Below are 22316 nucleotides of genomic sequence, written 5' to 3'. Positions count from 1 at the left end.
CTTTTTTCTGTTTTTTCATACTCTCTCTCCTCTGTGCATGTTGATTCTCTGCCTTCCCCTCCCTTTCACTCTCTCTGTGGTTCTGTGTGTCTCTCCTCATTTGTTACTCTGTCAATATTTCAGTTATTTGCAATAGTTACAGAATAGTGTCTAAAAATTGCCTGCACTTTAGACAACAGCTTGTGGGGAAACAGGTTTTAAATTGCAAAGCAGCGGTAACAAATAAGTTTACCGTATTTTCAAATTCACATAAGGAGGTGACACTTCGGAGGGTTGGGGGGGGGGGGTGCGTGTGATTATTGTTTGACAGTTGTGACATTGACATTTGTATCTTTCTCTAGGCTGTCACAGCAAATGGATTAACAAAATAACTTGCACTGCAACTTGGAGGAGATTCAGAATGTAACAGCCACGCTGATGGTGAGTAGCTACTTGGGGATTTTTTGAGTTTTTTTATTAAAGGGAGAAAATATGTGTTGTACTCCGTGGTTTTCCGCTGGTGTGATGTGCCGTGGGAACTGACCAAGTGTACCGTGAAATATTGTACAACGAGAATGAAAATTAAAACAAATACTGTTTTCATCTTGAGCAATATGCAACCCAACATTCAAAATTACAGCTCAAAACGTGTGAAAATTATTCACCGTATAGTTTAAAAGTCAGGTTTTGGCCTTTTGAGTCTAAAATGTGAACATTCCAAAAGGCAAAATTGAGATGACGTGATAGTTTTTACTCATCACCATAGAAACCAAGCAACGCCGTCCGTGCATTTTTGTTTTATTGATAGTAAAACAAGACAAAAAAACTAGACGGGCAGTGAAACCCTATTCACGTTTCTTTGGATATATTTTGTACCCCCACCTAAGAAGAAATGGATGTTTGTTGTCAAAAGAGGCAATTACTCCGCTTATTCAATTATTGACAAAACATCTGAATCCCAAGAGAGGGAAAAAAAAAGCAAGAAGTGTTCAGAGATAGTACGATGAGAGTAATCTGGCCTTTGGCTTTCTGTGGACAGAAGATGCCACATGCCACTTGCCCCTTACCCGAATGTCTGGTCTGCACAGAGAAGTTGGCAAATGCTGCGGTGGTAATATGAAATTCTTAGTGTGAAAGGGCAAAAGTGAGACACCTGAACTGAGTGCCGTGTGTGGAACAGTTGAATATCATGCATAGTTAGAGTTGAGTTGAACAGATTTTGAAAATCTGCCTGTACTCGCGGTTGCAGACATTGGGCGAGATTTTATGGTTTCCCTCGGGCAAGATTGGAAGTTCCTGCCTGAACTCAACTGTTTTGGACCTTAGGAAATCAGAAACACAAAGGGACTTGGGAGTCATTGTTCAAGATTCTCTTAAAGTGAAGGTGCAGGTTCAGTCAGCAGCTGGAAAGGCAAATGCAATGTTAGCATTCACGTCGAGAGGGCTAGAATACAAAAGCAGGGATGTACTTCTGAGGCTGTATAAGGCAGACCCCATTGTGAGCAGTTTTGGACCCCATTATCTGAGGAAGGATGTGTTGGCCTTGGAAAGGGTCCAGAGGAGGTTCTCAAGAATGATCCCTACATTGTTTGTATCGTCATATGAGGAGCGGTTGAGGAACCTAGGTCTGTGCTCGTTGCAGTTTAAAAGGATGAGGGCTAGTCTTATTGAAACTTACAGGATACTGTGATGCTTGGATAGAGTGGACATGGAGAGGATGTTTCCACTAGCGGGGAAAAGCTGGAACCAGAGGGCATAACCGCAGGCTAAAGGGATATTCTTTTAATGCAGAGATGAGGAGGAATTTCTTCAGCCAAAGAGTGGCGAATCTGTGGAACTGTTTGCTGCAGAAGGCTGTGGAAGCCAGATCATTGAGTGTCTTTAAGACAGAGATAGATAGGTTCTTGATTAATAAGGGGATCAGGGGTTATGGGGAAAAGGCAGGAGAATGGAGATGAGAAAAATATCAGCCATGATTGAGTCTGCTCTGCCCATTCAATGGGCAGAGTGGCCTAATTCTGCTCCCATCACCCTCGCCCCACTCCGATTCCGTGGTGGACGAGGTGATAAAGTTCCGGCCAATGCATTCAGTGGGGGATATGAAATATTAATGTACTTGATCCTTATTTATCCTGTTGTCTGCACTATGTTGCAAACCTCCCAAATAAGACAGTAAGCGTAGTAAATGTGACTTTTTAACGATCAATTGTTTTGGCTGAAAAAAAAAGTGTGCAGGCCGGGGAATTGTTTGTATCGTTGAAGCGTGCCGTATGACTGAACAGGTTGGGGACCACTTGAGTAGATTGTTACATCCAAGTGCTGTGGCTTTGACCTTTCTGTTTTAAGAGCTGGGGCTATTTATGCGAATATCACGAGGAGGAAAGAGTAGGTTAACGTTCACTGGCTTTGACGTTTTGGGCCTTTCAGTGTCTGGATGCTTCTGTGGGTGTTGTTGGATGATGCAGAATTTCAGCTTGTCTATTGCTGAGTCAAAAAGCTCTATTCAATGATATCCCTTCAGAAAGGCTTTGGGAAGGCTGATCCTGCAAATGCTTAATGCTGACATTGTGCTGTTTACCCTCTGATACTATCTACTTAACTCAAATGATCTAATATTTGTTTTTTTTTGCTCGCGTCAGCTCCCTTCTTTGCTTTATTACTTCAGTTCGCTGAAATTGCCGGATTTTTGGTGGAAAAGTGTTCTTGAATTTTTACTTGTGGAGTCCAGAGACGTGCGGGTTAGGTTGAATTGATCCTGGAGTTGGGGGATTAGCAGGGTAAATGTGAGGGGATTTGGGAATAGGCCCTAGGTTGGATTGTGGTCGATGCAAACTCGATGGGCCTCCTTTTTTTTTTGCATTGTAGGGATTCTATTCTATCCTATGAATACTCGATGTTTTTTAAAAAATAAAATCGCATCATCTGTGCCTCTTTTTCTTCCCCCCCCACCCCAACCTTTCTCACTCTCTACACCCCCATTCTACACACCCCCCACCCCTGTGTGTTGTGATCAACAGGATATGCTTGTGGTGGAATTCACTGTAGAGGTGTGTTACAGATCGGGCAGAGTTCAAGTTGCTCTGGCAACATGCAATTTCACATGCGTGTTGCAGTCTTGTGTTATGAAGATGGAGACTCCGACGTTCTTTCCATCACATGGCCAACCAGGACACTCATCTGTTCTTATTTCCTGGCAATGGCACATGGTGCAAAGACTGGCACAGTGGTTGGCACTGCTACCCCCCCCCCAGTGCCAGGGACCTGGGTTCGATTCCCAGCTTGGTTCACTGTCTGTGCGGTGTTTGCACCTTCTCTCCCGTGTCTGCGTGGGTTTCCTCTGGGTGCCCCGGTTTACTCCCACAGTGCAAAGATGTGCTGGTTAGGTGCATTGACCCAACTGGACACCGGAGTGTAAGGAATTTCACAGTAACTTCATTGCAGTGTTAATGTAAACCTTACTTGTGACACTAGTAAATTTTTTTTTACAGTTTTTATATATGAGTTGATCTGTTTGACCGTGTTATGAATGCATCTTCCTTGGCCAGCATGCCCTGGGGTGGGGCTTGAACCCAGAGCTTCTGACTCAGATACCCACTGCATCACGCTCACTATAGGAAAATGCAAAATATTTTAAAAGGGGGCAAACAAATCTAGCAAGAGATGATTACTTAAATGAAAGGATAATACACGAGAAGTGCAGGAGAGATTGGGTTAACTGTATTCGCCGAAATGTAGAAGGAGGAGGAACCTCATTGAAGCTTGTGACCTTCTGGACAGGGCTGGACAAACTGGATGTAGGGATCTTATTTCTTCTGGCTGGAGGTTTTAGAACAAAGGGTCATTGTCTCAGGCCATTTAGGACTGAGATAAGGAATCATAAAACCCTACAGTGCAGAAAGAGGCCCTTTGGTCCATCGAGCCTGTGCCAAACACAATCCCTCCCAGGCCCTACCCCCATATCCCCACACATTATACCCACTAATCCCTCTAACTTACACATCCCTAGACACTAAGGAGCAATTTCTTAGCATGGCCCATCAACCTAACCCGCACATCTTTGGGAGGAAACCGGAGTACCCGGAGGAAACCCATGCAGACACGAGGAGAATGTACACACTCCACACAGACATTGATCTGAGCCGGGAATCGAAACCAGGACCCTGGAGCTGTGAAGCAGCAGTGCTAACCACTGTGCTACCGTGCCTTTACTCAGAGGGTGGAATTCTCTCCCACAGAAAGTGATAGAGGCCAAATCACTGAATATATTTAAGCAGGGAATAGATCTGTAGGCTAAAGGTGTCTAGGGGTATAGGGAGAGTGCAGGTGTATGGTGTGAGATAGAGGATCAGTCATGATCACATTGAACAGCAGAGCAGGCTTGTAGGGAAAGATCCCTATTTCCTATCTTTGTAAGCCAATGTTTCTGAATACTACAGAACTTGAAAAGCAGCGTAAAAGTCTCCCTTTACAACAAAAACGAGAGAGTCTTGAGGGGCCAGATTGACAATATATTGAAGCTATTGCGACCACATCCAGTGGCAGTGAGCAAAGTAAATCAAATGTTGGGATGCGGTTCAAAAAGTTGATATTTTAGCTCAGTGATGAGATAATCGTTCTATTTTACAAATCATAACGTCACTTGCGTATGGTTCTGCTGCCACAGTGCAAAAAGGATTTTGTAGCTGTTGAAGGAATATAGAGACTCATATAAAATTCTAACAGGATTAGACAGGATAGAGTCAGAAAGAATGTTCCCAGTGGGTTGGGGGGCGGGGGGGGTGGGGGGAGAGAGAGAGAGCGAGAGTCCAGAACAAGGGGTCATCGTTTGAGGATAAGGCGTAAACCTTTTAGAACTGAGGTGAGGGGAAGTTTCTTCACCCAGAGGGTGGTGAATGTGTGGAATTCTCTACCACAGAAAGTAGTTGAGGCCAAAACATTGTCTGATTTCAAGAAGAAATTGGATATAGCCCTTGGATCAAGGGATATAGGGGGGAAAGGGGGATCAGGATATTGAATTTGATGATCAGCCGTGATCATAATGAATGGTGGAGCAGTCTCGAAAGGCAGAATGGCCTACTCCTGCTTCTAGTTTCTATATGAGCATCTAGAATGATTGGAAGGTTTGAAGATTGGGAGCAATTATGTAAATTGGACTTGCTCTCATGAGGAAAGAGAAAGTTATAAGCTGAGAGGTTTGCTGCTCTTGTGATTCTGAAGGGATCAGATAATGGTGACAGAGTCCAGATTTAAAATCTTTGCAAAAGAACTCAAGATAAAATGAGAATATATTTTTGATTAAGACCTGGAATGCTCCACCTTTTTGATTTATTATTGTCACGTGTTAGTATACTGTGACAAGTATTGTTTCTTGCACACTGTACAGGCCAAGCATACCATTCATAGAGAAGGAAAGGAGAGAGTGCAGGATGTAGTGTTCCAGTTATAGCGAGGGTGCAGAGAAAGATCAACTTAGTGTGAGGTCAAACGTCAGATGGCAGCAGGGAAGAAGCTGTTCTTGAGTCGGTTGGTACCTACAAGGATGTGGAATCAAAACTTTCAGATGGCCATTGCTCAGAGAATGAGATACATGGCACCAGTGTGAATAAATTGCACCACTTTTTCACTATGGGCTAAGTGTCCCCCTTCTGTGCTGTAGAATTCTAGGATTCAAAATGCTATTTTGTCTGGAGCAGCAGAAGTAAAGGACACGGCAAAGATTTGAAGAGCACAAGAATTAGAAAAATAAATTTGCAGAAATAGTCTTTGTGAGAGTGGTCAATCCACACAGTGCCGCAATGGTTAGCTCTACTGCCTCAGAAATGCAGGGACCCGGATTCAATTCCGGCCTCGGGTTACTGTCTGTGCAAAGTCTGCACATCCTCCCCGTGTCTGTGTGGGTTTCCTCCAGATGCTCCAGTTTCCTCCTACAGTCCAAAGGTGTGCGGGTTAGGTGCATTGGCCATACTAAATTGCCCCTTAGTGTGCTTGATGCGTAGGTTAGAGGGATTAGCAGGGTAAATATGTGGAGATAGGGGGATAGGATTGTGGTCAGTTTAGACTCAATGGGCTGAACAGCCTCTTTCTGCATTGTCGGGATTCTATGGAACCGATTCCCTCGGGAAATGGTGGAAATAGAAATGATTGAATTATTCAGAAAATCAGATTTTGGGATTCAGCGTGTGAGCAAGTGGAGACGGGAGGTGTGGTGGTGTATTCTGGCCTGGGGGTCGGGGAGTGTGGTGCGATGGTGATGTGGCAAACAGAGAGTAAGACAGGTGAGTTTGGAGTTCCCAAAATGCTGGAGAGGGGGGTTCCTCACCGAACATCTGGGTCTGCTGCAGACTTGCTGATGTAGAGTGATGACCAATCGATGTAGTGAATAGTTTTTAGGATGGTAGAAGGCGAGTGAGTTGTATCTGGTTTCTTTCATCTGAAAATTCCTCTGAGGGAAGTTTTAACAAATGCCAGCAACATCTGGCACACAAGTAGCCCTGAAAGCTGAACAGGGCATGGTCAAATAACATACCAACAGGAAGGACTTTCCAGGAGAGTGGAGTGATTTGGGAATGTAATGGGCAAATAACTTCAGATTGCTCCAGCCGAGAGCTGGCGCTGATCTGAAGGGTTGCCTGTGTCCTCTTTGATGAGATTACTTGGTATTTATTTCTTTACAAGTGGAGTGAAGCAGCTTATGGGTCAAACCAGTCACAGCCTTGTCCGTGTTGCCTCTGTCTGCCTTCAGAGAGGTACAGGTGCCCAGGGAATCCATCTGGATCGTGGTTACATTCGCAGGCCACTCCAGCACTAAAGGAGATGGGCAAGTGTGAGTTAGCAAACCAAATGTTCACACCACTGTTGGCGGTGTCTGACAACACTGAACCTGAGAAAGTATCTGTGGCAAACACAAACACATCCGCACAGCAGCCACTCTTTCTGTGTAAAAGTTCAGCTCGCCAGCCTGCCCAGTAAACCTGTCGGTACTTAAATGCTAATTCATTACTGACTCACTGACCATTTAAAGCAATAATGACGTCAACATGGATTTGACTTGTTTGGATGCAGGTAGGGGAATTTGGGTAAGTGAGCTTATCTCTTTCCCCAGAGCCTGCGGGCTAGGCTGTGTGCCTGCACTCACTGTGACTACTAAATCCAGGCCACGTGACCTGAGCAGAGGAGAATGAGGAAATGAAAAAAATGCATGACAACTAAGGACAAAAGGTCACTGCGCCTGGAGAACATGGGCATGAGGCATTTATGATATGCAAACTCTGATGTAAGGAATGAGTATCCCCGAGCCTGCACCACCAGGCAAGTACGTGTTTGCTTGACAGCAGCAAGAACGAGCAGGCCACTCCCAGTGCTCGAGATGCTGGGTGAAGATGGTGGATCTTTCTTGAAGCACATCAGCTTCTAGCCAGTTCCGTATTTGGCGTAAGTTGGCTGATATTGTGTAATTTAAACATACTGGGCTTGCATAGAATTACATTGCATGGAAGTTACAGCAGAGAATGGTTCAGCATTGAAGGTGGTTGAGGCGGACACGTTGGGATTGTTTAAGACTTAGCCACATGAGCAGGCTGGGAATAGAGGGATACAAACGAATGGTCTAGCGGTGCAGGCTTGGAGGGCCGAAGGGCCTGTTCCTGTGCTGTACTGTTCTTTGAGGCCCATTTGGCAACAGCTCCTCTGAGGAGTAGTCCAGCTGGCCCAGAAACAAGCCATTTGGCCTAGCTGGTCAATGTCAGTGTTTATGCTCCACTTCACCCAAAGCCTAGCAGTCATGGAGTCATATATGTTTACAGCATGGAAACAGGCTCTTTGGTCCAACTTGTCCATACCACTTTTTTTTCTTTTAAACCACTAAGCTAGTCCCAATTGCCTGCATTTGGCCCATTTTCCCCCTATATCTATAGGAGTTTTTTTTTATTCATTCATGGGACATGGGTGTCGTTGGCTGGCCAGCATTTATTGCCCATCCCTATCTGCCCTAGTTCAGAGGGCAGTTGAGAGTCAACCACATTGCTGTGGCTCTGGAGTCCCGTGTAGGCCAGAGTGGGTAAGGATGGAAGATTTTCTTTCCTAAAGGACATTAGGCAAAGCAGATGGGCTTTGCAGGCCAGACCGGGTGAGGACAGCAGATTTCGTTCCTTGAAGGATGTTAGTACAGATGGGATTTTGCGACCGTCAACAATGGCTTCACTGTCATCGGTAGACTGTTGATTGCAGCTATTCCGTCTTGAATTTAAATTCCACCATCTTCCGTGGCGGGATTCGAACCCGGGTCCTCAGAACATTAGCTGAGTTTCTGGATCAGTAATCTGGCGATAATACTATTAGGCCATGGCCTCCCCTGATTAAATGGTGTTTCGCCGTCTCTCCCTTGCTCGCACTATACACGGAGGAAGTGGCAGCTTTATACTATGCATAGGGTTGTGCAGCTACATAAAGGTGGTTTTGTTTTGGAGGAAATTGCTGCTCACTACTTGTTTACGGCTGCTTTCTGTCACATGGTTTTATCAAGATTTGAGGTTTAGTTTCGTCTGTAAGCAGGATATAAATTGTGCTTGTAAATCATGACTGTGCTTACTCAGTCTGTGCATTTTTACCCTCCTTTTTGGAGCCATGGTTTCCTTTCCCACACTCCCTCCCTCCCTCCCCTATCCTGAAGGCTTTCAATCTCCACTTGCATCAGCAAACTCTCCGTCTGTCACACCGGGCTTTGTGTTCACATCCACCGTCCGTGAAGGTGCATTATCACTGCAGGTCTGACTGGGGACCTGGCTGCTTCCCCCCCCACTCCTCTCCATTCAAAATCAGTGTGGTCAGCATTGTAGCATTTATGTTGCCTGTTAGAAAGACCACAAAGACCACAGGGGATCGTCAATCGACCTACCCGTGGGCTTTGTAGACTGCGAGCTGCCTTATTGAGTGAGCGGAGACTTACCAATGGGGAGTAGGCAGCGAGAGTTTCTAAGCCTATAACATTACTCGTACTGGAGTTGTACGTCCTGCGGTGAAGGTCACCTGACTTTTTTTTTTAGTCATTTGTGGGACATGGGCATTGCTGGCTGGCTAGCATTTATTGCCTATTCCTAGTTGCCCTTGAACTGAGTGGCTTGCTAGGCCTATTCAGAGGGCAATAGAGAGTCAACCACGTTGCTATGGCTTTGGAGTCACGTGTAGGCCAGACCCAGTAAGGTTTGAAAATTTCCTTCCCTGAGGGACGTTAGTGAACCAGATGGGTTTTTCCGACATTCGACAATGGTTTCACGGTCATCAGTAGATTCTTAATTCCAGATTTTGTTGAGATCTTGCTAGAGAGATTCTGGTTCCTGTATTCTCATTCCTGTATTTGCTGCCATTTTCACCCCACGGTCAACGCCAGCTGAAAGTGCGGGTCAAGGGGTTGTTGTAAACCTCTGCAGTCTCGTGCCACAGGGCTTGCTACCTACTGGATCAGTAGTCAGGGATGGGCAATAAATGCTGGCCAGCCAGCGATGCCCATGTCCCACAAATGAATTCAAAAAAAGTCAGGCGATCTTCACCGCAGGATGTACAACTCCAGTATGAGTGATGTTTATAGGCTTAAACTCCTGCTGCCTACTCCCCATTGGGAAGTCTCCGCTCACTCAATAAGGCAGATCTGTCCTTACCCAGACAGATCCCTGTTTTATACTTAAAGGTGCTATATAAATGCGCATTGTTGCAGTGAAACCAAACAAAGGGAATCAAATTGAGATCAATATTGGTTGTTCTTTTCCAAAAATCAGCTTCTTCCTAAAGCTGATGCAAATTAATTTGGGAAGAAAGAACTACAAGCAATTACTAATTTAAAATCTGATGTTGATAGATTTCTTTTTGTGAACCAAAGGTACCAAGAGATGTGGGACAATGGCGACACAGTGGTGAGCGCCAGGGACCGGGTTCGATTCTGACCTCGGGTCACTGTCTGTGTGGAGTTTGCGCATTCTCCCCGTGTCTGCATGGGTTTCCTCCGGGTGCTCCGGTTTCCTCCTACAGTCCAAAGATGTGTGGGTTAGGTGGATTGGCCATGCTAAATTGTCCCTTTAGTGTCAGAGGGACTAGGGTAATGGGGATAGGGCCTTGTTGGGATGTGGTCGGTGCAGACTGAGTGGGCTGAAGGGAATCAACGTAGGGATTCAGTGATTCCGTATGGAGTTGGGTCACTGACCAACCATAATCTCATTGAATAGCGGAACAGCCTTGAGGGGCTGGATGGCCTTTTCCTGTTGCTGTGTAAGCCTATTCCATTTCTGTGCAGGATAGGCCAACCTTGCTCCCTTTGGACTGACCGATAAGTTATTTTTGTCCTTGTCGTTCATCCACAGTTTTATTCCACTATTTGTGTTTGTACTTTTTTTTTTGCTTTCTGTTGTTCTTTCATGGAAGATGGGCATTGCCAGCAGATCCAGCACTGCAGGCCATGAATTGCCCTCGAGAGTTGCCTACCTGAATCGCTGTAGTCTATTACAACTTGAGTAGGCCGTGAGGCAATTTCCGAGGACAGTTGTGAGCCTGGGGTCACCTGTAGATGCCCCCCCACACTCCCCCACATTAATCAGGTAGAGTTTGACAACAATTAATGGTAGTTTCATTGTCACTAAGACTAACTTTCAGTTTCAGTCATTGAATTTAAATTCCAGTGGCTGTCATGGCGGGATTTGAACCCATGTTCCCAGGCCTGGTCCTCAGAATTACTATTCCAGTGACATTTACCACCATTTCCTGAGTTGACCTCGTCCTGAGGGTGATCTTGCAATCAGACGCTGCAATAGTGAAATGGTTAAAGATCCAGTTGCCTGGAGGCAGCAAAAGTGGCAAATTTTGTCACCTCCCTGGAGCACCATCTGTGAGTAAACCCTAGCCAATGTGACACTCTATTTGTACACACAGCCAGTCTTTGGGAGAATGAGAGGGACAGCGAGCCTCTACTCGTGGAGAAAGGCCTCAGGGCAGTTTCCCTTCGTAAGGACCATAGGCCGCTTTCACACTTGTACTCTTGCCTTAGCAGATTCGGGGGTACAGTCACAAATTTCTGTCTCTTCAATTGTGGATTGCACATGGAGGGAACTTTTCTTAGCCATGTTAGCACTGCTGCCTCACAGCGCCAGGGACCCGAGTTCGATTCCCACCTTGGTCCACTGTCTGTGTGGAGTTCGCATTTTCTCCCCAAGACTGCGTGGATTTCCTCCAGTTTCCTCCCACACTCCAAAAAAAAATGTGCGGGTTAGGTGGATTGGCTGTGTTAAATTGTCCCTTTTAATGTCAGGGGTCTAACTCGGGTAAATGCATGAAATTAAGGGGATAGGGCCTTGTGGGATTGTGGTCAGTGCAGACTCGATGGGCTAAATGGCCACCCCCTGCACTGTAGGATTCTGTGATGATCAGGATGAATCAACTGAATTGGATTAAAATTAATTCATGCTTGTTAAGAGCTTCACGCAAATGTATTTTGAAGTTGTGTCAATACGTTGCTGGATAATACTATACTGAGGAGACAAATAAGCTTAAGTAGTGATGGTAACCAATTTGGCCAAACATTTAGTTTGCTATTGTCAATTCTTCATCTACTGTGAAGAACCAAAAGCTACGAGTGGAAATTTTACGCAAAGGGTATGAAACTTAGCCACCCATATTATTTGGGTGTGGCTGTCACTGGCTAGGGCAGTATGTGTTACCCATCCCTAATTGCCCTTGAGAAGCTCGTGGAGAGCCACCACTTTGACCACTGCAATCCATGTGGTGTCAGGACACCCACGGAGCTTTTCCTTCGGGGAGGGAGAAAGAGAAGTTCCAGGATTTTTACCCAACGACCATGAAAGAGTGGTGATACGGTTCCAAACTCAGGATGATGAGTGGCTTTGAGGCAAACCCGCAGTTGGTGAAATACCCATACATCTACTGCCCTTGTCCTTCTAGGTAGTAGAGGTGATAGGTTTGGAAGGTACAGTTGAAAGGGCATGTACCATCTACAAGATACACTGCAGCAACTCACTATCTTGTAGATGGTACATGCCCTTTCAACAGTACCTTCCAAACCCATCACCTCTACTACCTAGAACATCCCCATTTCTGACCTTATGTTGGAAGGAAGGTCATTTATGAAGCAGCTGATGATGGGTTAGACCTGGGGCATTCTCCTGGGAAGCTCCTGCAATGATGATGAAGTAGAAATGGTTGACAGCTTCAAGTTTTTAGGTGTCCAGATCACCAACAACCTGTCTGGTTCCCCCCCCCATGCTGACACTATAGCTAAGAAAGCCCACCAACGTTTGTGCTTTCTCAGAAGACTAAGGAAATTTGGCATGTCCGTTACAACGCTCACTAACTTTTACAGATGGACCATAGAAAGCATTCTTTCTGGTTGTTATCACAGCTTGGTATGGGCTCCTGCTCTGCCCAAGATTGCAAGAAACTACAACAGCTCATGGATGTAGCCCAATCCATCACACAAACCAGCCTCCCATCCATTAGCCCTGTCTACCCTTCCCACTGCCTCGCCAAAGCAAGCAGCATAAGTACGGACCCCACACACCCTGGACATTCTCTCTTCCACCTTCTTCCTTTGTGAAAGAGTACAGAAGTCTGAGGTCACGTACCAATCGACTCAAGAACAGCTTCTTCCCTGTCGCCATCAGACTTTTGAATGAACCAACCTGATCTTTCTCTACACCTTAGCTATGACTGTAACACTGCATTCTGCACCCTCTCCTTTCCTTCTCTATGAATGGTATGCTTTGTATAGTGCGCAAGAAACAGTACTTTTCACTGCATACTAATACATGTGACAATAATAAATCAAATCCTGGAGCTAAGATGATTGATCTCCAACCACCACAACCATCTTCCTTTATGCTAGGTATGACTCCGATTGCCATTGACTCCAGTTTGATCATGTTGCATACTCTGTAACTTGTATTCCGTTATGGTGTACGAAGTAAAGGCAATGCTTGCTGTAGCATTAAACTATGTAGAACAGAATGACATGGTTCCAATTCTCAGCCTGAGCTGATTTAACAAGTTGCTAATTATCTTAGAATCTGTGTCCTCTTGATCCTGAACCTGCCACAATAGAAACAGCTTTCCTCTATCTACTCTCTAGATACTGACTTTCCAGATCTCTATCAATTTTCTTCTCAACCATCTGGAAGGAAAACAATCCCAACTTCTCCAGTCCTTCTGTCCAACTGAAGTTCTTCAATGCTGGGACCAGTCTTGTCAATCTTTTCTACACCCTCTTCAATGCCTTCACATCTTTGCATAAGTGTGAGACCCAAACTGGATGTGATGCTCCAGTCAGCGTTATATAACCTCTAGAGAAAGGTGGGAAATCTCCGATAGAATTCCCTACTTGATCCCATACGTACCTGAACAAAGAATGCAGATATTAACCCGGTTGCCTATATATAATGGGCTACACCCATAATTGCAGCTAAACCCATAATCCGATTCTTTTAGAATTAACCTTTTATTGGGAGTTTGTTCCTTGTGTCAACTGCTTTTGTAAGGTTTATTCGTTAGTCACAAAAAGCTTATATTAACACGGCAATGAAGTTATAGTGAAAATCCCCTGGTCACCACAGTCTGGTGCCTGTTCGGGTACACTGAGGGAGAATTTGGCATGGCCAATTCACTGAACATAAAACAGTGCAGCACAGTACAGGCCCTTCGGCCCTCGATGTTGTGCCGAGCTATGTCCAAACCTAAGATCAAGCTATCCCACTCCCTATGATTCTGGTGTGCTCCATGTGCCGATCCAATAACTGCTTGAAAGTTCCTAAAGTGTCCAACTCCGCTATCACATCAGGCAGTGCATTCCACACCCCAACTATCCTCTGAGTAAAAGATAACCTGCACAACTTTGGGAGGAAACCGGAACATCTGGAGGAAACCCACACAGACACAGGGAAAATTTGCAAATTCCACACTGACTCTGACCCAAGCCAGGAATCGAACCCAAGGTCCCTGGTTTTGTGAGGCAGTGGTGCTAGCCACTGTGCCACCATCCCACCCCACAGAGGTGGCTGAGAGGTGGCAAATGGAATTTAATGTGGAAAAGTATGAGGTGATTCACTCTGGAAGGAGTAACATGCATACAGAGTACTGGACACATGGGAAAATACTTGGTAGTGTGGATGAGCAGAGAGATCTCGGTGTCTGTGTGCGTAGGTCCCTGGAAGTTGGCACCCAGGTTGATAGGGTTGTTAAGAAGGCGTACGGTATGTTAGCTTTTATTGGTAGAGAGATTGAGTTTCGGGGCCATGAGATCACGTTGCAGCTATACAAAACTCTGGTGCGGCCGCACTTGGAGTGTTGCATACGGTTCTGGTCGTTGTATTATAGGAAGGATTTGGAAGCATTGGAAAGGGTATAGAGGAGATTTACCAGGATGTTGCCTGGTATGGTGGGAAGGTCTTATGAGGAAAGGCTGAGGGACTTGAGGCTGTTTTTGTTAGAGAAGAAGGTTAAGAGGTAACTCAATAGAGGCATACAAGATAATCAGAAGATTAGATAGGGTGGACAGTGAGATCCTTTTTCCTCAGATGGTGATGGTTAGCACAAGGGGGCACAGCTTTAAATTGAGGGGTGATGGGTATAGGACAGATGTCCAAGGTAGGTTCTTTACTCAGACGAGTAAATGCCCTGCTGCAACAGTGGTGGACTTGCCAACGTTTATGGTCATTGGATTAACACATGGATGATATTGGCATAGTGTAGGTTAGATGGGTTTTAGATTGGTTTCACAGGCCGGCGCAACATCGAGGGCTGAAGGGCCTGTACTGCGCTGTAATGTTTTATTTTCTAAATGGCCACTTTGTGGCAGAGTAAACATCTTCAGCCTGTTCAAAGCCTGCCAACTTCGTAACGTCTAATCCCCTCTGATTAAATAATATGTTTGCACCTTCTGGCATTTTGGAGACCTCCTCGTCTGTACAGTCAGAATAGGAAATAAATGTATCCAGTGAATCAGCGTGTCTGAGTGCTTTATATACAATGAATTATTTTAACACTCACTCACTGTTAGAGGCAACACAACAGTCACTTTGTTTACATCAAGGTCTGACTGTGGTGTGCTTCAGGGATCAGTGCTGGGCCCACTGTTATTTGTCATTTATATTAATGATTTGGATGAGAATATAGGGGGCATGGTTAATAAGTTTGCAGATGACACTAAGATTGATGGCATAGTGGACAGTGAAGAAAATTATCTCCAATTGCAATCGGATCTTGATCAATTGGGCCAATGGGCTGACGAATGGCAGATGGAGTTTAATTTAGACAAATGCGAGGTGATGCATTTTGGTAGATTGAACCAGGGCAGGACTTACTCAGGGCACTGGGGAGAGTTACAGAACAAAGAGATCTAGGGGTACAAGTTCATAGCTGCTTGAAAGTGGAGTCACAGGTGGACAGAGTGGTGAAGAAGGCATTCGGCATGCTTGGCTTCATCGGTCAGAACACTGAATACAGGAGTTGGAATGTCTTGATGAAGTTGTACAAGACATTGGTAAGGCCACACTTAGAATACTGTGTACAATTCTTGTCAGCCTATAATAGGATATTATTATATATTAAATTAGAAAGAGTACAGAAAAGATTTACTACGATGCTACTGGGACGTGATGGATTGAGTTATAAGGAGAGGTTGGATAGACTGGGACTTTTTTCTCTGGAGCGTAGGAGGCTTAAGGGTGATCTTATAGAGGTCTATAAAATAATGAGGGGAATAGATCAGCTAGGTTGTCAATATCTTTTACCAAAAGTAGGGGACTCTAAAACTAGAACTCCCCTCCACCTTAACTTAACTTCTTACCTTAAACCTAGTTAGTTTAAGGTAAGAGGGGAGAGATAAAAAAAGTGTCCATAGGGACAATTTTTTCACAGAGGGTGGTGAGTGTCTGGAGTGAGCTGCCAGACGTGGTAATAGAGGCAGGTACAATTTTGTCTTTTAAAAAGCATTTAGACAGTTACATAGGTATAATGGGTATAGAGGGATATGGGCCAAATGTAAGCAATTGGGATTAGCTTAGGGTGGCATGGACACATTGGGTCAAAGGGCCTGTTTCCATGCTGTAAACCTCTCTGACTCTTTGCAGTGTTTGGGATGGAGTTTAAAAACAGCGAGGTTATGTTGCAGCTGTATAAGGTGCTGGTGAGGCCACACCTGTACAGTTTTGGTCCCCTTACTTGAGAAAGGATATCCTGACACTGGGGGGGGTGCAGAGGAGATTCACTAGGTTGATTCCGGAGTTGAGGGTTGGCTTATGAGGAGAGACTGAGTAGACTGGGGCTATACTCATTGGAATTCAGAAGAATGAGGGGCGATCTTATAGAAACATAGGAGATTATGAAGGGAATAGATAAGATAGAAGCACAGAAGTTGTTTCCACTGGCGAGTGGAACTAGAACTAGGGGGCATAGCCTTAAAATAAGAGGAAGCAGATTTAGGACTGAGTTGAGGAGGAACTTCTTCACCCAAAGGGTTGTGAATCTGTGGAATTCTCTGCTCAGTGAAGCAGTTGAGGCTACCTCATTGAATGTTTTTAAGGCAATGGTAGATATATTTTTGAACAGTAAAGGAATTAAGGGTTATGGTTATCTGTTCCCCCTTGTTCTCAATCTCTTTATGAGCAGGAATAGTTTCTCTATCTACTCTGTCCAGCCCCCTCATGATTTTGAATATCTCTATCAAATCTTGTATGAGAGCTAGCAGGGTTCTATAAACATTCTTTCTGAATGTGGTGTTGTACTGCGTGGTTTAGACTTGTTTACATTGGATTCCCTGATTGGGTTGCTCCAGCTGGGCCTTGGGCCGTTCCCATGTACTGACAGAGAGCTCTTGAAAATATTAAGGAGTGTCATCCATTTTCTGAAAAAAAATTTCCATTGGGATTCTGGGGTGTGTCCTACTGGTTTAGTATGGTGAATAACAACTTGCAGTTTATTAACTTTAACAATTGAGAATCAAAGTGAAGAGAAATGTGCAATTGGAAGAACCTTGAAGAGTCTTGTGTTGGATTGATGGCATGTTAGAAGGTGCGGGCTTGTGGTGATTGTCCCTTTAAGGGACAATCTGCAGAGTAAGGGTCACATGATTCGGGGAGCCAATCGGGGAGTAGGGTGGAGAATCACATTGGTAACCATGAGCGTCCGGACCCTGAGCCACCTCGGGAGCTGATTGCAGCCTTGAGGCTGCCAGCCTCTATAGAGTTTTCACCTCATAGTATCATAGAATCCTACAGTGCAGAAGGAGGCCATTCGGCCCATTGTGAGTGCACTGACCCTAATCCCACCCAGGCTTCATTTCCATAACCACATGCCACCCTAGCTAGTCCCCCTAACACTGAAGGGCAATTTAACACAGCCAATCCACCTAACCCACACATCTTTGGACCTCCATGGAGAAGTCAAAATGGGGGCATAGATCAGCTAGATAGTCAATACCTTTTCCCAAAGGTGGGGGAGTGTAAAACTAGAGGGCATAGGTTTAAGGGGAGAGGGGAGAGATACAAAAGTGTCCAGATGGGCAATTTTTTCACACACAGGGTGGTGAGTGTCTGGAACAAGCTGCCAGAGGCAGTAGTAGAGGCAGGTACAATTTAAAAAGCATTTAGACAGTTACGTGGGTGAGATGGGTGTAGAGAGATATGGGCCAAATGCAGGCAATTGGGACTAGCTTAGGGGTTTAAAAAAAGGGTAGCATGAACAAGTTGGGCCAAAGGGCCTGTTTCCATGCTGTAAACCTTTATGACATCAAGCTCCTTGGGTATTATTTCCATACGAACAAAATAGGGGAGGATGTGAAGTGTAAGGCTACTCTCCTGAGTGCGTGTGAAACCAAATGTATAATCTGATTCTCAGCCTCGCAGCCCCAAGTGCACCCAACTCCAAATCGTTTAGTGAGCTTGTGGAATTGGTGAAGTCACATGTCCAGCCTGAATCATCAGTCAAACTCCAGAGATTCAAGTTTAATTCCAGGGGGAGAGCCCCAGGCAAAACAACTGTGACTTGTATCAGTAAATTGAAGCAGATATTGGATTATTGCAGTTTTGCAGCCACCTTGAATGATGTGTTATGGGATGGATCACTCTGCAGAGTGAATAATGAAGTGATTCGATGGGGATTACCTGCAGAGGTTGAAATCCATTTTAAATGAGCGATTGAGATAGCACAGCCAATGAAAAGCACAGAAAAAGGTGAACAAGAGTTACAGGGTGTGCAGAATGGCACCGTTCACCTGTTAGGGTGGGAACCTATGTCAATGGTTGTTCCAAAACTGAAGAAGAAGGTGGGAAATGAATTCAGCCGCAAATAAGACAATAAGATTTATGAAGCAATCAGTCAGCAAAGTTCGAAGCAGAATGTGGAGGTAAGCACTGCCTGAATCCTGCAGTTATAAGGATCTTGAGGGGATTTTTGCTCATAGGAGAGGCCACTTTAAGACATAGATGCAGAGTCAAGTTAAGTCTACTGAGCAGCCGATTAAATATTACGAGGCCAGCGCACAATGTGGAATTGTCTCGCACCAACAATTTAAATATTCATTCACTGTTTAATATGAAAGTTGGCAAGATAGCCCCTATTGCTGTAATGTCCTGAGTAAACGGGAAGCCTGGTGCTCACATGGATATGAGATTGGTTGGAGCATGTGATGGAGAAATCAAGCAATGGGGAAATAGGATGTCTGAAATGAAGTATGGTCATGTGAGAGTTTCCACTGCCATAGAGTTGTGATCGAGATGGAAGTTTGATGGACAAATCAAAAGTACTTTGCTGAATTTGACCTGGGATGATGGAGTCCAGTAAAGAGGTGGTTAGTGACAACTAGGGGGATTATTCATTTGTGGGACATGGACGTTGCTGGCTGGCCAGCATTTATTGCCCATCCCTAGTTGCCTTTGAGAAGGTGAGCTGCCTTCTTGAATCACTGCAGTCCATGTTCTGTGGGTTGACCCACAATGCCGTTAGGGAGGGAATTCTAGGATTTTGACCCAGCGACTGTGAAGGAACAGCGATACATTTCCAAGTCAGGAAGGTGAGTGGCTTGGAGGGGAATTTGCAGGTGGTGGTGTTCCCATGTATCTGCTGCCCTTGTCCTTCTAGATGGAAAGGCGCTGTCTAAGGATCTTTGATGAATTGGCCATATTCTCTGTTTCTGCCATATTTCTGACTGACTTTAAAACATACGGGTAGCACAATGGCACAGTGATTAATACTGCTGCCTCACAGCGCCAGGGACCTGTGTTTGATTCCTGACTTGGGTCAATGTCCGTGTAGAAAAAAAGAAAATTACAGCACAGGAACAGGCTCTTTGGCCCCACAAGCCCGCACCGACCATGCTGCCTGACTTAACTAAAACCCTACCCTTCCGGGGACCATATCCCTCTATTCCCATCCTATTTATGTACTTGTCAAGACGGCCCTTTAAAAGTCACTATCGTATCCGCTTCCACTACCTCTCCTGGCAATGAGTACAAAATCTGTGTACAAAACCTGCCTTGTACATCTCCTTTAAACCTTGCCCCTCGCTCCTTAAACCTGTGCCCCCTAGTAATTGACTCTTCCACCCTGGGAAAAAGTTTCTGGCTATCCACTCTGTCCATGTCCCTCATAATCTTGTAGACTTCTATCAGGTCTCCCCTCAACCTCCATCGTTCCAGTGAGAACAAACCAAGTTTTGCTAATGCCCTCCATACCAGGCAACATCCTGGTAAATCTTTTCTGTACCCTCTCCAAAGCCTCCACATCCTTCTGGTAGTGTGGTGATGAGAATTAAACATTATATTCTAAGTGCGACCTAACAAAGGTCCTTTAAAGCTGCAACATGACTTGCCAATTTTTAAACTCAGTACCCCGGCCGATGAAGGCAAGCATGCTGTATACCTTCTCGACTACCTTCTCCACCTGCATTGCCACTTTCTGTGACCTGTGTACCTGTACACCCAGATCCCTCTGCCTAGCAATATTCTAAAGGGTTCTGCCATTTACTGTATATTTCCTATCTGTATTAGATAATCCAAAATGCATTACCTCACACGTGTCCAGATTAAAGTCCATCTGCCATCTCTCTGCCCCAAGTCTCCAACTGATCTACATCTTGCTGTATCCTCTGGTCCTCATTGCTATCCGCAAATCCACCAACCATTGTGTCATCAGCAAACTTACTAATCAATCCAGTTACACCCTTCCATTCAGAAACGCACCCTTCCACTGCTACCCTCTGTTTTCTTTGACTGGGTAAGAAGTCTCACAACACCAGGTTAAAGTCCAACAGGTTTATTTGGTAGTAAGCGCCACTAGCTTTCAAAGCGCTTCCTTCAGAAGGAGGAGCTCTCCGAAACCTAGTGGCATTTACTACCAAATAAACCTGTTGGACTTTAACCTAGTGCTGTGAGACTTCTTACTGTGTTTACCCCAGTCTATTGGCAGCATCTCCACTTCTTTGATCGAGCCAGTTTTGTATCCACCTTGCCAGCTCACCTCTGATCTTATGCGACTTCACCTTCTGCACCAGTCTGCCGTGACGGACCTTGTCAAAGGCCTTACGTGTAGACACCATCCACTGCTGTGCTCTCATCAATCATCTTCGGCACTTCCTCAAAAACTCGATCAAGTTTGTGAGACATAACCTCCCTTCACAAAACCATGTTGCCTCTCACTAATACGTCCACTTATTTAAGTGGGAATAAATCCTGTCTCGAAGAATCCACTCCAATAATTTCCCTATCATGATGTAAAGCTCACCAGCCTGTAATTATTCTGGGATATATCCCATCAGGACCTGGGGACTTGTCTACCTTAATGTTTTTCAAGAACCCCAATACCACCACCTTTTTGATCTCGACATGATTCAGATTATCTACACATTATGTCCCAGGTTGTTTGCATCCCTGGATGTTTCCCATCCGGGGAGTTTGCACATTCTCCCCGTGTCTGCATGGGTTTCCTTGGGTGCTCTGGTTTCCTCCCACAGTCCAGAGATGTGCGGGTTAGGTGGATTGGCCATGCTAAATTGCCCCTTAGTATCAGGGGGACTAGCCAGGGTAAAAGCATGACATTGTGGGGATAGGGCCTAGTGGGATTGTGGTTGGTGCAGACTCAATGGGCCAAATGGCCTCCTTCTGCACTGTAGGATTCGATGATTCTAATCTATAATCTTAAATTATTTTGAGCTACTTGGTCAGAAACAACAAAGTTGTTTAACTGTCTATTGTCCTGCTGAAGTTCTTTGTTAACCATGTGTTAGTCATCCAGTACAATAGACTCATGGCATGGCCAGTCCCTTTAATATGATGTTCCAGCTCTGAACATTGTTCCCATACAGTCTGTGCCAGGCTCTGTATGTGTCACCTAGTCCAAGCTCACGTTCCTGCTTGCTCCTTGTAACTTCTAATGTCCTTTTTAAACTCTCATTTGGACTGACGAACGAGACTCCAGTGACAAGTTTGGGGAGATATTTCCTGGGTGTGCCTTTTGAAAACCCCAACTCTCTGACCTCGTGTTTGCAAACTCCTTCCTAATTTACCAGTGAGAAAGATAAAACATGCCTTTTCTGACCTCCCAATGTCCCAAAGCACTTTACAACCAATTAAATATATTTCAAAGGCAGTCACTCGTGTGAAAAATGCAGCAACCAATTTACAGAGTTTCTGTGAGTAGCGATGCGAGGAATGATGAGATCTCTTTCCAGAAGTATTAGCTGGGGGATAAATGTTGTCCAGTACAACAGGAGAACTCTCTTGTTTTACTTCAGATACTGCCATGGATCTCTTAATATCCACCTTGAAGGCTTATCATCTCCTCCTGAAAGGTGGCACCTCCAATAATGCAGCACTCCCTCAGTACTGACAGAGAGCATTGACAGAGCTACCTTGCAAAGTCCGCGCGCTGTTCCATGCAGCACTGAGTTGGATTTGAACCCACAACCTTTTGACTAGGAGGCAAGTCCACATAGCCGAGCTTTGACAAAGGGTTGTCTGGATTTGAAAAGTCAGCTCTTTCCCCTCCTTACAGATGCTGCCAGACCCGCTGAGATTTTCCAACGTTTCTCTTTCTGATTTCAAATTCCAGCATCCGCAGTATTAGGAAATTGAGACCTTGGTTCTTGCCTGGAATCACCTCAGAGTGAGCAGGTGTCAGCTTTCAACGCCAAGGTCCCCATTATGGAAGACATTGGAGAAAAGTATGCTGAAGAGGGCTGGCACTAGCGTGCAGGACTTTATAACTCGGCTGAGAATGAGTCAGAAGACACGGTATCATCCAGAACACAGCTGACCATGTCCTTGTGGCACTCTCAAATCCATAGTACTGGATTT

The 22316-nt window shown here is 45.1% G+C and overlaps 1 protein-coding gene across 2 annotated transcripts in view; it reads left to right on the top strand.

The window, feature by feature from the left end:
- Positions 1–22316, top strand: part of LOC145354241 (CREB3 regulatory factor-like) — a 112255-nt gene that overhangs the window by 15295 nt on the left and 74644 nt on the right. For both annotated transcript variants that reach the window (XM_080205320.1, XM_080205321.1), the window contains exon 2: positions 342–420. The gene's annotated coding sequence lies outside the window, so the exon portion shown is untranslated. The remainder of the gene's footprint in view (positions 1–341; positions 421–22316) is intronic.

Source organism: Carcharhinus amblyrhynchos, chromosome 17 (assembly GCF_965287045.1).
Source record: "Carcharhinus amblyrhynchos chromosome 17, sCarAmb.v2.hapA, whole genome shotgun sequence".
Taxonomy (NCBI): domain Eukaryota; kingdom Metazoa; phylum Chordata; class Chondrichthyes; order Carcharhiniformes; family Carcharhinidae; genus Carcharhinus; species Carcharhinus amblyrhynchos.
This window is presented reverse-complemented; position numbering and strand designations above follow the sequence as displayed.